General features: G+C 44.5%; 1 protein-coding gene across 5 annotated transcripts in view; it reads right to left on the reverse strand.

Moving 5' to 3' along the window:
- SNAP23 (synaptosomal-associated protein, 23kDa) overlaps positions 1–15,788 on the reverse strand; it is a 48,411-nt gene that overhangs the window by 28,937 nt on the left and 3,686 nt on the right. For 4 of the 5 annotated variants that reach the window (XR_001007048.1, XM_011989232.1, XM_011989231.1 and 1 more), the window contains exon 1: positions 14,542–14,996. The exons of the other annotated variant lie outside the window; for it this stretch is intronic. The gene's annotated coding sequence lies outside the window, so the exon portion shown is untranslated. Of the gene's footprint in view, positions 1–14,541; positions 14,997–15,788 lie in introns of those variants that run through there. 5 annotated transcript variants of the gene reach the window in all.

The raw sequence follows: 15,788 nt of genomic DNA on the forward strand, positions 1-15,788 counted from the left end.
GGAGGTTGCAGTGAGCCGAGATCGCGCCACTGCGCCACTGCACTCCAGCCTGGGCAACAGAGTGAGGCTCTGTCTCAAAAAAAAAATAAAAAAAAAAAAAGATTTTGAGCCTTGATTAAAGCTATTAGTGCTCATGAAAAAAAGAATTTTAAGTTCCAAATTTAGGTTTCTATCTTGCTTGCCACAGACTGTGGTTCAGGCAGGTTTCCACACAAAAGATATAATCAAGACATAAAGATATCATTCATTAGATATAAGCGTTAAAGGAACCATGTATTTTATTAATTTGCTAATTGTTTGAGTCTTAAGCTTTATCATACATACACATGTCCACGCTACTGTTCTTTTGTCACTCTTTCCTATTTACAACTACAGAAAGAAAATGGAGATTATTTTTTGTACCCTCTCACCTCCACATTTTTGCACACCTTTCCTTTCTATAATACCCCACATCTGCCCAGGTAGCCTTATGCTTCTCCATCACTTCCTTGTTTTTTTTTTGTTGTTGTTGAGACGGAGTCTCGCTTTGTCGCCCAGGCTGGAGTGCAGTGGCCGGATCTCAGCTCACTGCAAGCTCCGCCTCCCGGGTTTACGCCATTCTCCTGCCTCAGCCTCCCGAGTAGCTGGGACTACAGGCGCCCGCCACCTCGCCCAGCTAGTTTTTTGTATTTTTTAGTAGAGACGGGGTTTCACTGGGTTAGCCAGGATGGTCTCGATCTCCTGACCTCGTGATCCGCCCGTCTCGGCCTCCCAAAGCGCTGGGATTACAGGCTTGAGCCACCGCGCCCCGCCTTTCCATCACTTCCTAAAGCCTCAACCGAGATACCTCTCCAAACCCTGCCCTTCCCAGGCAGTAATGCTCTGAAGTTATCTATTCCTGTCATGTATAACTCCTCAATGCCCGACAGAGAAAAAAATATGAAAAATAATATACGCTAATCCATTAGTGCCTGGAAAAGGCACCCTTAGTGAGGTTTTCAGATATAGTATCCTGTGGGTCTGGAGACATTCTGGGGTAAGAAAGCCCAAATATCACAAATTATGTAATTTTGTAATTCTATTCCTAGAGGTGATTATTGCAATTACAAGTCAGTCTTTGCTAGCTTCCTAGGGAAAAAAAAAAAAGCAAAACTACAGAGTTACGGGTGAATGTACTCCTGACCTCTGTTCTGCCTTCTTTAAAATAAAAAAGAAAGCGAAAGCAGATGTAACTGGGGATGAATAACGTGAAGAATCACCCCGACAATGCAATGAGCTCAGTCTGAAGGACACACTCTTTCTGTGTGAACTCGAAGTTCTACTTAATATTTTTTTCTTCCCTGACCAGACAACATGCAAGACAAGTAACAGATATCTATAAAGATCTCCCAAGTTTGGCATGCTGACGTCAGGATGCAGGTGCCTAAGATTACTCTGGATTCTTGAGGGTTTTGAGCACAAGATTATAGTATGGTCGTCCCTCAGAGGGTTGGATTCAGGACTGCCTGTGGATACCAGTTGGCCCTTAGGAACCTGCAGATATAAAACTGTATATCTATCTGTAGACGAGAGTTTTGCATGCATGAATATCGTATTTTCTTTTCTTTCTTTCTTTCTTTTTTTTTCTTGAGGCAAGGCCTCACTCTGTCACCCAGGTTGGAGAGCAGTGGTGCGATCAGGTTCACTATAGCCTTGCCCTCCTGGGCTCACCAATCCTCCCATTTAGCCCCCTAAATAGCTGGGACTGCAGGTGCATGCACTATGCCAGGCTAATTTTTAAGCTGTTTTATAGAGACCGGGTCTCAATATGTTATCCAGGCTGGTCTCAAACTTTTGGGCTCAAGCAATCCTCCCACCTCGGCCCCCCAAAGTCCTGGAATCATAGGGAGAAGCTACTGTACCTAGCTGAATACCGTATTTACTATCTGCATTTGGTTGTAGATGTGGACCCTCCTGATATGGAGGGTTGACTGTATGTACTGAAAAACAAAATTTACCTATAAGTGAATCCATGCAGTTAAAGCCATGTTGTTCAAGGGTCGACTGTGTATGAAAGTAAGAGAGTCAAAGTAGAATTGTAAGGGGAAGGACAAAGAGAGACAAGGAATAATACTCTTTAAGTTCTTATTGGCCTTTGTAAGTTTGCTCAGATGGGTTAGAGAGAATGTAACCTAGAATTAGCTACATAGCCCCCTCCCAGCTATTTAGGGGGCTAAATGGGAGGATTGCTTGAGCCCGGGAAGGCAAGGCTGCAGTGAACCTGACTGCACCACTGCTCTCCAACCTGGGTGACAGAGTGAGGCCTTGCCTCAAAAAAAAAAAAAAAGAAAAGAAAAGAAAATACAGTATTCACGCATGCAAAATAGCTACATAGTTACATAGCCTTACTCATATTTATCATTCTCTGCAGACATTTTCCTTACGGAATCAGGAAAAGGTTACCCAGAATATTAGAGAAAAGAGAACTGGTGGGGTGGGGTAAAAAATAAAACATCAGCTGACACAAAGATGCCATTAAATGTACTTTTCTCAGATTTAATCTAATCTATTAAATACTTGTGTCATTTTTCCAGTGCTGCTGGGAACTTACACTATGCTAACTTTGTGCCCTTGAGAGGAAAATGCAAGATTTGTCTCAGTGCTTTCACACCCTATTTCTCAGGCTATGGCTCACTTGGGCTTACTCAAAGACTCCTAATTTGACCTTTTTCTTTTCTAATTTAAAACTAGGCAGGGAAAGAAGTTCACAGAGTACCTCTTAGGCATCAGATACCCTACTAAGTATTTATCTACATCATTATCTCCATTATACTATTTTACAGATGAAGAAACTAAGGCTCAGTTTAAGTAACTTACCTAAGACGACTGAGTTAGTAAAGAGCAGATTAATTATTCAAGTCGGGATCTACTTGCAAATTAAGTATAGTTCATGGTCTGATAAAGAGTCTTTCTGGAGCTGGGAGTTGTGGCACACGTCTGTAATCCCAGTACTTTGGGAGGCCAAGGCAGGAGGACTGCTTGAGGCCAAGAGTTCAAGACCAGCCTGGGCAACACAGTGAGACCTGGTCTCTACAAATAATCAAAAAATTAGCTGGGCATGGGAGTGCATGCCTGTAGTCCCAGCTACTCAGGAGGCTGAGGCACAAGAATCACTTGAACCTGGGAGGCAGAGGGTGCAGTGAGCTGAGATGGCAATGGGTGACAGAGCAAGACCCTGTTTCCAAAAAAAGAGTCTTTCTGTTGACTGTATCCACCGCCCCCTTAACAAACAACAGATGATATGAGAACTGCTGAATATTAGAAAATAGGCCAAGCAACCCTGTATGATGGTTCATTTCAAAATTTCAGATGCTTTCTGTAAGACCCCGAGATTTCATCTCGTCTATAGACTCAAATAAGACAATTAAATTGAAGGAGAAATAGAAAGACCAGAGTAATCATGGTTTTCAACTGTCTTCTAGTATTTCAGAAGCTAAAAATAATCTACATTAATTTAGAAAATGGAAAGAAGTCTATTGGTCAGGCGCAGTGGCTCACGCCTGTAACTCTGACACTTTTGAGGGTTGAGGTAGGAAAACGGCTTGAGGCTAGTTTGAGACCAGCCTAGGCAATACAACAAGACTCTGTCTCCACAAAAAGTAACAACAAAAATAGCCAGGTGTGGTGATCAGTGCCTGCAGTCCCAGCTGCTTGGGAGGCTGAGTTAGGAGGTTCACTTGAGCCTGGGAGTTCAGGGCTGCAGTGAGCCATGATCCCCACTACACTCCAGCCTGCCTGACAGAGCAAGACCCCAAAGAAAAAAAAAGAAATGGGCTCGGCACAGTGGCTCATGCCTGTAATCCCAGCACTTTGGGAAGCCGAGGTGGGTGGATCACAAGGTCAGGAGTTCGAGACCAGTCTTGCCAATATGGTGAAACCCCATCTCTACTAAAAATAGAAAAATTAGCTAGGTGTGATGGTGGGCGCCTGTAGTCCCAGCTACTCGGGAAGCTGAGGCAGGAGAACTGTTTGAACCCAGGAGAGAGGCAGAGGTTGCAGTGAGCCAAGATCGTGCCACTGCACTCCAGCCTGGGCGACAAGAGCGAAACTGTCTTTTTTTTAAAAAAAAAAAAAAAAAAAAGAAATAAAGAAAGAAAAGAAAAGAGAAAGACGGAGGGAGGGAAGAAGACAACAAGAAAGCAAGCAAGAAGCCGGGTGTGGTGGCTCACGCCTGTAGTCCCAGCACTCTGGGAGGCCAAGGTGGGCGGATCGCCTGAGGTCAGGAGTTCGAGACCAGCCTGGCCAACATGGTGAAACCCGGTAAGTACTAAAAACACAAAAACTAGCCAGGTGTGGTGATGCATGCCTGTAATCCCAGCTACTCAGGAGGCTGAGACAGGAGAGTTGCTTGAACCTGAGAAGCGAAGGTTGCAGTGAGCCGAGATCACTGTACTTCAGCCTGGGCAACAGCAAGACTCTGTCTCAGGGAAAAAAAAAAAAAAAAAGGCAAGCAGAAAGGAAATAAAAGAAAAAAGAAGAAAAGAAGAAAGGAAAAGTAAATAAGCTTCTTGGAAAGAAATACACAGAAAAAAGGCCCTGGAATTCAAATAAGGCCTTGGAAGATCCATGTGGCTTCATTTATAAAACTGGAGAGCTACTCGAGAAGTAATGAAGAAAGAGCACTTTAAATTACCATCAGGCCAGGTGCAGGTGGCTCACGCTTGTAATCCCAGCGCTGTGGGAGGCAGAGGTGGGTGGATCACTTGAGGCCAGTAGTTCAAGACCAGACTGACCAATATGGTGAAACCCCATCTCTACTAAAAAGAAAATATAAAAATTAGCCCAGTGCGGTAGTGCATGTCTCTGGCTTGAGCCTGGGAGGTGGAGGCTGGGCAACAGAGCAAGACTGTCTAAAAAAAAAAAAAAAAAAAAAATCACCATCAATTTCACAGGGTCCTGCAAAGAATGATTTTATAAGATAATTATTTTTATACAGGTAAACAAGGATTTTGCAGCTAAAATATTCTACCAAATTAGTTTCCTGATTTATTTCTTCTCTGAAAATTAATCACAATAAAGCTCCTCAATGAGTTACACTCAAAGGGTTTATTATTGTACTTTTAAGTTCAGCATTCTCTTTGGCTTATTTTGATAGAAGTCTACTTCCATGGTAACCAATGCATCTGCAACGACAGGAAACTTCTGTTTACAGCAGGATAGCATAGTGGGTGAGTGGGAACTCCAGAATTCAAATTCCAGCCTCAGAATGTATTTGTTGTGTGACCCCAAGGAAATTACCTAACCCCACTAAATTCAGTTTCTGTATTTGTAAAACAGGAATAACATTCTATTTCATAGTTTTGGTTTTTTTGTGAAGATTAAAAAGAGATGATCTATGCAAAGTACTTAGTACAATACCTTGCACATGGCCGGTGTTCAGTGTTAGCCATTATTTTAATACTTTTACTGAAGTGGAAATAAACAGTAGGCAAAACAAAAGGAAAGTAGCAATGTTGAATATGAGTCACATTTACGTAAATGTAACTGAAAATAATAGCTACTAAATATTAACAGTTCTATCTGCAAGGCTAAATTTGAATATTAAAGTTGATGATACTATATAGGCTATATATAACTTTTTTTTTTTTTTGAGACAGAGTCTCAATTTGTATTTTTTTTTTTTTTTGAGATGGAGTCTCACTCTGTTGCCCAGGCTGGAGTGCAGTGGTGTGATCTTGGCTCACTGCAACCTCTGCCCCCGGGTTCAAGTGATTCTCCTGCCTCAGCCTCCCAAGTAGCTGGGACTACAGGTGCCCACTACCACACCCGGCCTTTTTTTTAATCACTACTATTATTGTAGAGGCAGAGACTCACTATGTTGCCCAGGCTGGTCTCAAACTCCTGGGCTCAAGTGATGCTCCTGGCTCAGCCTCCCTAAGTGCTGGGATTACATTAATGAGCCACTTTGCCTGGCATGGGTCTCATTTATGTTAAGGATAGCTTCCTCCTTTTACTTCTTCTCTCAGCTTTCCTTTCTATCTCCTTCTACACAAACAACTTTAATCATTTTTATATATAGGCCCCAAAACTATGCAAATATACATACATATATTGTTTTTTTCTTTTTAAAAATTATTTTCTTTTTACCATACAAAGTCTATAACTCAAATGCAAATATACTAAGAACACCACAGAATCATAACTACTAAACAGCCTGGTTTCAGGCTGGGCACAGTGGCTCACATTTGTAATCCCAGCACTTTGGGAGGCCGAGGCAGGCGGATCACCTGAGGTCAGGAGTTTGAGACCAGACTGGCCAACATGGAGAAACTCTGTCTCCACTAAAAAATACCAAAGGCCAGGTGCGGTGGCTCACGCCTGTAATCCTAGCACTTTGGGAGGCTAAGGAGGGCGGATCACTTGAGGTCACGGGTTTGAGACCAGCCTGGCCAACATGGTGAAACCCCGTCTCTACTAAAAATACAAAAATTAGCCAGGTATGGTGGCATGCACCTGTAATCCCAGCTACTTGGGAGGCTGAGGCAGGAAAATCACTTGAACTCAGTAGGCAGAGGTTGCAGTGAGTCGAGATTGTGCCACTGTACTCCAGCCTGGGCAACAGAGTGAGACTCCTTCTCAAAAAAAAAACAAAAAAAACCCCAAAAAATTAGCCAGGTGTGGTGGTGGGCACCTGTAATCCCAGCTACTCAGGAGGCTAAGGCAGGAGAATCGCTTGAACCGGAGAGGCAGAGGTTGCGGTAAGCCGAGATCACACCACTGCACTTCAGCCTCAGCGACAGAGTAAGACTCCATCTTAAAAAATAACAACAAAAAACAAAACAAAAAATCAGCCTGGTTTCAAAGTACACTGAAGCACATGATTCAAGACAGAAATTATATTAACAAGTGGGAAAGTCCCACTAAAAATCAGGAACCAAAAAGAAAACCAAAATTACATTTTCAGGCCTATAGCCCCAGCTACTCAGGAGGCTGAGGCAGGAGGATCACCTGAGCCCAGGAGTTTAAATGTAACCTGGGCAATATAGCAAAACCCTGACTCTAATTACAAAAAAAAAAAAAAAAAAAAAAGACACTTCAGTTTTACAGAAGCACCTCTGGTAACTTAATTGCTTGATATCCAATGCCTGGTCTTCAAGTCCCTGTCAAATTTGGAACTTCCACAATTCTCCTCTAAGTGACCCAGGAGTAATACTGAGGAGGTAGATGTAGTTTTGATTGTAATCAGTTATATTAACCCTATCTATGAGAATGGTTGTGTGAACAGAAAGGGGATGTTCTATGTGAAAGATAAGAACGGGACTCAAGAGCCAACCCAGGAGGAGACAATATGGCAGGCATAAGTGTGGTCTCTGCCAGGGAGATACCAAGTATGGGGTGAGATTAATTGGCAAGGATTCACCCTGCCTGAATGAAATATTCAGCGAAACCATCCACATAGTTTAGCTCTGATTAAGTTCACTTAGATGCTTTATGTATGTACGTACATGTGTACGTATGCAGAGATAGGGTGTCTTACTATGTTGCCCAGGCTGCTCTTGAACTCTTGGCCTCAAGCAATCCTTCTGTCTTGGACTCCCCAAATGCCAGAAGGCGTGAGACACCACACCCAGACACTTAGATGCTTTCTGGTTAGTTTTTCAAATATTCTGATATGAAGAGTCAGAAGCTACAGATAGAGAACATAAGCACTCATGTCCCTGGAAAAGGATACCCCCAGCAGAACATTAAAAGAGTAGCACTCTTGGCCGGGCGCGGTGGCTCAAGCCTGTAATCCCAGCACTTTGGGAGGCCCAGACGGGCGGATCACAAGGTCAGGAGATCGAGACCATCCTGGCTAACACAGTGAAACCCCGTCTCTACTAAAAAATACAAAAAACTAGCCGGGCGAGGTGGCAGGCGCCTGTAGTCCCAGCTACTCGGGAGGCTGAGGCAGGAGAATGGCGCAAACCCGGGAGGCGGAGCTTGCAGCGAGCTGAGATCCGGCCACTGCACTCCAGCCTGGGCAACAGCGCGAGACTCCGTCTCAAAAAAAAAAAAAAAAAGTAGCATTCTTGCTTATACAAAAGACAACATAGTATAGTGGTTATGTGCCCAATATCTGAAGGCATAATAGTTTCAAATCCTGACTACTGTTTACTTAACTTTTCTGTGCTTCAGTTTCCTCATTAAATAGAATAATAATGCTTACTTTAAGTGTTGTTACATGGATTGAGCTAATTCATGCACAGTATTTAAAGCAGTGCCTGGCACATAGTGCTCAATAAAACTATTATAACTTTTCAAAATAATTATTAAATATCTCTCATGATTTTGGCCAGGCATGGTAGCTCATGCTTATAATTTCAGCACATTAGGAGGCCAAGGCAAAAAGATTGCTTAAAGCCAGGAGTTCGAGACCAGCCCGGGTAATTAAGCAAGTCCCCCACCTCTACACACACACACACACAAAAAAAAAATCAGCCGGGCCTGGTGGTTTGCACCTGTAGTCCCAGCTACTCAGGAGGCTGAAGCAGGGGGATCACTTGAGCTCAGCAGTTTGAGACTGCAGTGAGCTATGATCATGCCACTGGACTCCTTGGTGACACAGCAAGACCGTCTTAAAAAACAAACAAAAAACACTAACACCCTGATTCTCACTTGTGTGGGTCAAAATCCAAGTATGATCAAGTCCAAAAAATTATGGTTTTAAATTAAATTATCAAAAAAAGTCACAATGTAAGGATTCAGTGGTCAGGCAGGAATATAATTGTGTGTGTGTGTGTGTGTGTGTGTATGTATGGAGGGCAGGGGATGGCTTTCAAGGCAGACAGAACACATATTGTGAAGAGCTCTGTATACTATACCAAGAAGTTTGAAATTCATTTTGCTATGCTGCCTAGGTTGGTCTTGAACTCCTGACCTCAACTGACGCTCCCACTTCAGCCTCCCAAGTATCTGGGACTACAGACAAACCACCACAACTGGCTTGAGTTTTATAAGTATAGAAAGGCCATCTAAAGTAATTTCAATTTCCAAAACACTGTCAAAATAAATTTAAACAAACTTTACATCTAAGTTACAGAACTTACAGAAAACAAGAAAAGAGAATTCTGCAAAAACATAGGAATCAGTGATTTAAATATCTTAATAGCAATACAACCTAAATTGAAACCCAAACCAAAATGTCAGTGAATCTAAATGAATACAAATGGGCTTCTTCTACTCCTAATATTTAAAAAGACACAGTACATGCTGTTTCCTGGCTACATAATCCACTTCCTCCAATTGTTGGAGGCACTGCATCCGTCTGTTTCAAGTTTCTACCTACCACAGCAAAGAAAAGAGTAGTCCTGGCCGGGTGAGGTGGCTCATGCCTGTAATCCCTGCACTTTGGGAGGCCGAGGTGGGTGGATCATCTGAGGTCAGGAGATTGAGACCAGCCAGGCTAAAATGGTGAAACCTCGTTTCTCCTAAAAACACAAAAAATTAGCCAGGCATGGTGGCGCATGCCTGTAATCCCAGCTACTCAGGAGGCTGAGGCAGGAGAATCACTTGAACCCAGGAGGTGCAGGTTGCGGTGAGCTGAGATCACACCATTGCACTCCGGCTTGGGCAACAAGAGCAAAACTACGTCTCAAAAAAAAAAAAGGGCCGGGCGCGGTGGCTCAAGCCTGTAATTCCAGCACTTTGGGAGGCCGAGACGGGCGGATCACGAGGTCAGGAAATCGAGACCATCCTGGCTAACACGGTGAAACCCTGTCTCTACTAAAAAATACAAAAAACTAGCCGGGCGAGGTGGCGGGCGCCTGTAGTTCCAGCTAGTCAGGAGGCTGAGGCAGGAGAATGGCGTAAACCCAGGAGGCGGAGCTTGCAGTGAGCTGAGATCTGGCCACTGCACCCCAGCCTGGGGGACAGAGCCAGACTCCGTCTCAAAAAAAAAAAAAAAAAGAAAAGAGCAGTCCTTGTCATCTGCCCCTCCGTCAACCTACAGATCTGGAAACAAACTATAGTAATGGAATAAAAAGTTCAGCACCCTTGGAGATAAGCAACATTATATATTATCATGCTAATACATACTTAATGTGGAGTACAAACATAGCTCAAAAACAAATGTCCAGAGTGTTGCAGATAAAGGAACCAAATTGTGGGGGCAGGGGGGAGCCTGAATTCAGAAAAAAAAAAAAAGGCAGCTGATTTCACAAAAACATCAAAGAGCAAACATCCTCTTTTTCCTTTTTGCTATTCTGATCTACAGCAGCCTTGACCTCCCAGTCTGAAGTGATTCTCCACCTCAGCCTTCTGAGTAGCTGGGACCACAGGCACCGGGCACTAGGCCCAGCTATTTTTTTTTTTTTTTTTTTTTTAATTTTGTAGAGACAGTCTTGGCATGTTGTCCAGGCTGGTCTCAAACTCCCGGGCTCAAGCAATCCTCCTGCCTCAGCCTCCCAAAGTGCGGGATTACAGGCATGAGCCACCGCCCGGCTGTAATCTACTTTCATCTGGTGGAACCAGTTAACTTTGCTAGAATTGTGTTATGATAATGAACACCATCATAGAGATCACAAAATTTTCAAGTCCATAAGCTTTAGTTCAATCTTCATTTTAAAAATGAGCTGATTAGGCCCAAAGCAGTATTCTCTGAAGTGCAGAGCAAGAATATGATTTTAACTGTTATATACAGAAGAGTTATATATTTAGTAGTTATGTATTTATTATAATGGATACTAAAAAAGGTATAAAATACATAAAAACCATGATTTCATAGATTATCACTTTGGAAGTGGGCATTTTTTTTTTTAAAAAACTCATTAAACATGAAGTAAAATAATAGTACTCTAAACAGCAAAAACTATGATGGTGGTATGACTCATAGGTGAAGACTCCACAGCTGTCCCATGAGTACAGGCCTGTTTTTGTTTACTTTCTTTGTGATTCTAGGTTGTGTTCTGAATGATGTGACCTTAGGCTGGGCGTGGTGGCTCACACCTGTAATCCCAGCACTTTAGGAGGCAGAAGTGAGCAGGATCACCTGAGGTCGGGAGTTCGAGACCAGCCTGAACAACCTACTCTCTACTAAAAATACAAAATTAGCCAGGTGTGGTGGCATATGCCTGTAATCCCAGCTACTCGGGAGGCTGAGGCAGAAGAATCACTTGAACCCGGGAGGCAGAGATTGAGGTGACCCGAGATCGTGCCATTGCACTCCAGCCTGGGCAACAAGAGCAAAACTCCGTTTCAAAACAAAAAAAAAAAAAAAGATGTGACCTTTAGTTAAGTGAGCTTGTGTATTGTATCTAAGTTCATATAAAAAACAAACACCAAGATATATATAGGAATTCCACTGTTTATATGAAATGGTATAATATTGTTAGGAAAATAATGGCACAGTAAGTCATCCTTATGCTGGAACTATGATAACACCAACTTTCCAGTGCATAAACACATACTACAAGCACCTAAAGAAAAACCTACCAAGACAAATATTCAAACTGCAGGCTAAGTTACATGATCACTTAAATTACTTTCACATGACCTGTCAAAGGAGTATGGCAATGTAAGGTGTTTCTCTTATTTGCTAATATTTCTTTATTTTCCTGAGATCACTCAGTGATCTCAGTGAGTTGAGACCACTGAATAATTTATGAAGCAATTTAAGCCAGCTGCATAAATTTGCATAAGTAACAAGGAGTTGAATGTTAATCACAAAAACAATGGGAAAAATGTATCCAGGGCATGTCAGAGATCTTCATAGTAGCCCCTCCCATCACAGGACCTGAGGCCTAGGAAGAAAAAATGGTTTCGTGGGCAGCCTCAGGACTTGGGGCCCTGAGTCCCAGCTGCTCCAGCTCAAGGCTAAAAGGGACCAAGGTACAGCTTGGGCTGTTGCTTCAGAGGCTGCAAGCCCCAAAACCTTGGTAGCTTGCACGTGATGCTGGGGCTGCAGGTGCACAGAAGTCAAGAATTGAGGTTTGGGAACCTCTGTCTAGATTTCAGAAGATGTATGGAAATCCCTGGATGTCCAGGCCAAAGTCTGCTGCAGGGGAAGAGACCTCAAGGAGAACCTCTGCTAGGGTGTTGCAGAAAGGAAACATGGGGTTGGAGCCCCCCCAGAGTCCCCACTGGGGCACTGCCTAGTGGAGCTGTGAGAAGATGGCCACCATCCTCCAGACTCCAGAATGGCAGGTCTACAAACAGCTTGCACCATACACCTGGAAAAGCCGCAGGCACTGAATGCCAGCCCAGGAGAGCAGCCTCTGGGCCTGAACCCTGCAAAGCCACAGGGTCGGAACTGCTCAAGCCCTTGGGAGCCCACCCTTTGCATCAGCATGCCCTGGATGTGAGACATGGAGTCAAAGGAGATTAAAATAAGCTTTAAGATGGAATGACTGTCCCACTGGATTTTGGACTTGTATAGGGCCAGTAGCCCCTTTGTTTTGTCCAATTTCTCCCATTTGGAATGGGAGCATTTACCAATGCCTATTCCCCTATAGCATCTTAGAAGTAACTAACTTGCTTTTGATTTTACAGGCTCCTAGGCAAAAGGGACTTGCCTTGTCTCAGATGAGACTTTGGACTTGGACTTTTGGGTTAATACTGGAATGAGTTAAGACTTTGGAGGCCTGTTGGGAAGGCATGATTGTGTTTTGAACTGTGAGGACATGAGATTAGAAAGGGGCCAGGGGAGCTGGGAGTGGTGGCTCATGTCTGTAATCCCAGAACCTTGGGAGGACGAGGCGGGTGGATCATGAGGTCAGGAGTTCAAGACCAGCCTGGCCAATATAGTGAAATCCCGTCTCTACTAAAAAATACAAAAATTAGCCAGGTGCGGTGGCTCACGCCTGTAATCCCAGCACTTTGGGAGGCGGAAGCCAGTGGATAACCTGAAGTCGGGAGTTCAAGACCAGCCTGGCCAACATGGCCAAACCCCATCTCTACTAAAAATACAAAAATTAGCCAGGTGTGGTGGCAGGCGCCTGTAATCCCAGCTACTTGGGAGGCTGATGCAGGAGAACTGCTTGACCCTGGGAGATGGAGGTTGCAGTGAGCGGAGATCATGCCACTGCACTCCAATCTGAGCAACAGAGCAAGACCCCATCTCAAAAAAAAAAAAAAAAAAAGGCAGGTTTGGTGGAATGCATCTGTAGTCTCTATTCAGGAGGGTGAGGCAGGAGGATGGCTGAAGTGTTGGAGGTTGTAGTGAGCCGACATAGCGCCACTGCGCTCCAGCCTGGGTGACTCTGTCTCAAAAAAAAAAAAAAAGAAAGAAAGAAAGAAAGAAAGGGGCCAGGGGCAGAATGATACGGTTTGGCTACCCATAACCTCATCTCGAATCTGGTGGGAGGTGATTAAATTATGGAGGTGGTTTCCCCCATGCTGTTCTCATGATACTGGTTTTATAAGGGGCTCTTTCCCCTTCACTCTGTCTCTCCTGCCATCTTGTGAAGAAGGTACTTGGCTTCTCCTTTGCCTTCCACCACGATTATAAGTTTCTTGAGGCCTCCCCAGCCATGCAGAACTGAGAGTCAATTAAACTTCTTTCCTTTATCAATTACCCAGTCTCGGGTATTTCTTTTTCTTTTTCTTTTGGAGATGGAGTCTGACTCTGCCTCCCAGGCTGGAGCACAGTGGCATGATCTCAGTTGACTGCAAACTCTGCTTCCCAGGTTCAGGGAATTCTCCTGCCTCAGCCTCCGGAGTAGCTGGGATTACAAGCATATGCCACCACGCCTGGCTAATTTTTGTATTTTTACTAGAGATGGGAGTTCATCATGTTGGCCAGGCTGGTCTCGAACTCCTGATCTCAAGTGATCTTCCCACCTGGGCCTCCCAAAGTGCTGGGATTACAGGCATGAGCCACCAAGCCCGGTCTCGGGTACTTCTTTACAGCAGTGTGAGAACGGACTAATACAGACTCCATTCCAGGAGATGACAAATAGCAAAAGGCAAAGTGATACTCCCTTCTTGACTTTTTTCCTCCCCCACTTTTATGTCTTTACGTTTTCTCCTACCATCAACTGCCTTTCCTAACATTGTAGTGACTAATGATTAAAGAAGAAAAAAAGGACGAGATGAAACTACACTTTACAGTACTTTTTCCCCCCACCACTCCAATCCCGAATTGTGGAATTCATTCTTTTCCTGATCCTCTAATTTGTGCCGTGAGGTAAGGCTGAACCTTTCTACAGAGAAAGTGCTATCCAATACCAGGAACCTCAGAGTCCTTCCTCAAGCCATTATCTCAGAGCTATCTGGTCACCGTGGTCACCAGACATGCAGTCTATTAATGTCAACCACAGCAACACAGTGGGGGTGAGGGACGGGAGGTGATCTCTGTTTAATTTCGAGGAAGGGTCCAGAGAAGCACCATCCAGCCACCTTCCTCCACTGGCCCCTCGATGTTCTCACAGCACCTCCCGTCCTCGCTCCGGGCCCATTTGCCCAGTAAGGGCCAGAGCGCCCCCTCCTCCGCTTAAGCCCGACCCCAACCAACTTTTCAACCAATACGATATACTCTTTCTTCTCAGGACATACTCTCCGACTTCATCCCGGTCAGCTCCCTCCGTCCCACTCCTGGAGACTCACCAAGCGGGTAAGGCCACTCCTCTCCAGCCGCAGCTCGGACACCCCAACACCGGACCTGGCGCGGCGCCCTAGTCGCGCCTGCGCGCGCCGAGCCCGCGCGCCTGCGCACATCCCGTGCGCCGAGGACACGGACACACCCCTGCAGCTGGAGCCAATCACGGTGCTGGGGGTTTAAATGTCCCTGCCACGCAGGCGGAGAGTCTGGGAATTCACCAGTTAACCGGATAGATTCCGATCATGCCCGAAGCTGGGAGGTGTTCATGCAATAAACATTTACTGAGGGCAAACCGTGTGCCAGGCACTGTGCTGGATGAACGATGAAGAAAAGAAAGCGAATAGAATGCTTTCCCTGCCCTTCAGCGTCTTTCAATATGTCTAGACTAAGATATAGATATGTAAACAAATTTATGGTGGATAGAATACAGTGCATAGCACATAGAAAATCTGAGGCGCCTTTGGCTGATAATGAACAAAGCGTTTTATTCTTAGGGGTGTCTGGAAGGGTTCCCGGAGGAAGTGACTTGAGTCCTGAAGGATAAGTAGGAGTTCCCCCGGAAATCCGGCAGAGAAAGAGCTAGAGTTTTCCAGGCTCTGGGAAACAGCTTATGTCGAGAACAGCATAACGCCTTCTGGAAATTTCTAGTAGTTCATCCTTGTAAGAGGCTTAGTGCTAATCGTACATCCCAGAGTGTAGAGGGAAGAAAGCTTTAGAAGGCCGACAATCGCTAGATTTTGGAAGGCCTTGGAATTTTAGACCACTTTGTACTATGGGCACTGAAAACTATTGAAGAGTTTTAAGCAGATGGATGATTATTGTAAACTATTTGCTGCAGGAACCCTTCCACGCACCTCTAAGAATAAAACAAACTGCTGGAAATCAAGAAAATAAAGTGCTTCACCAGGCACAGTGGCTCACACCTGTAATCAATCCTAGCACTTTGGGAGGCTGAAGCGGGCAGATCACGAGGTCAGGAGTTCGACACCAGCCTAGCAAAAATAGAGAAACCTCCGTCTCTACTAAAAATACAAAATATAAAAATTTTATATTTTTATACTTTGTATATTTATATTTTTATATTTTAAATTAGCCGGGTGTGGTGGCAGACGCCTGTAATTCCAGCTAGTCGGGAGACTGAGGCAGGAGAATCGCCTGAACCCAGGAGGCGGAGGTTGCAGTGGGCCGAGATCACGCATTGCACTCCAGCCTGGGCAACAAGAGCAAAACTCCGTCCGCCCCACCCACCCCC

The sequence above is a fragment of the Mandrillus leucophaeus genome, unplaced genomic scaffold (genome assembly GCF_000951045.1).
Source record: "Mandrillus leucophaeus isolate KB7577 unplaced genomic scaffold, Mleu.le_1.0 Scaffold35, whole genome shotgun sequence".
In the NCBI taxonomy this organism is placed as follows: Eukaryota; Metazoa; Chordata; class Mammalia; order Primates; family Cercopithecidae; genus Mandrillus; species Mandrillus leucophaeus.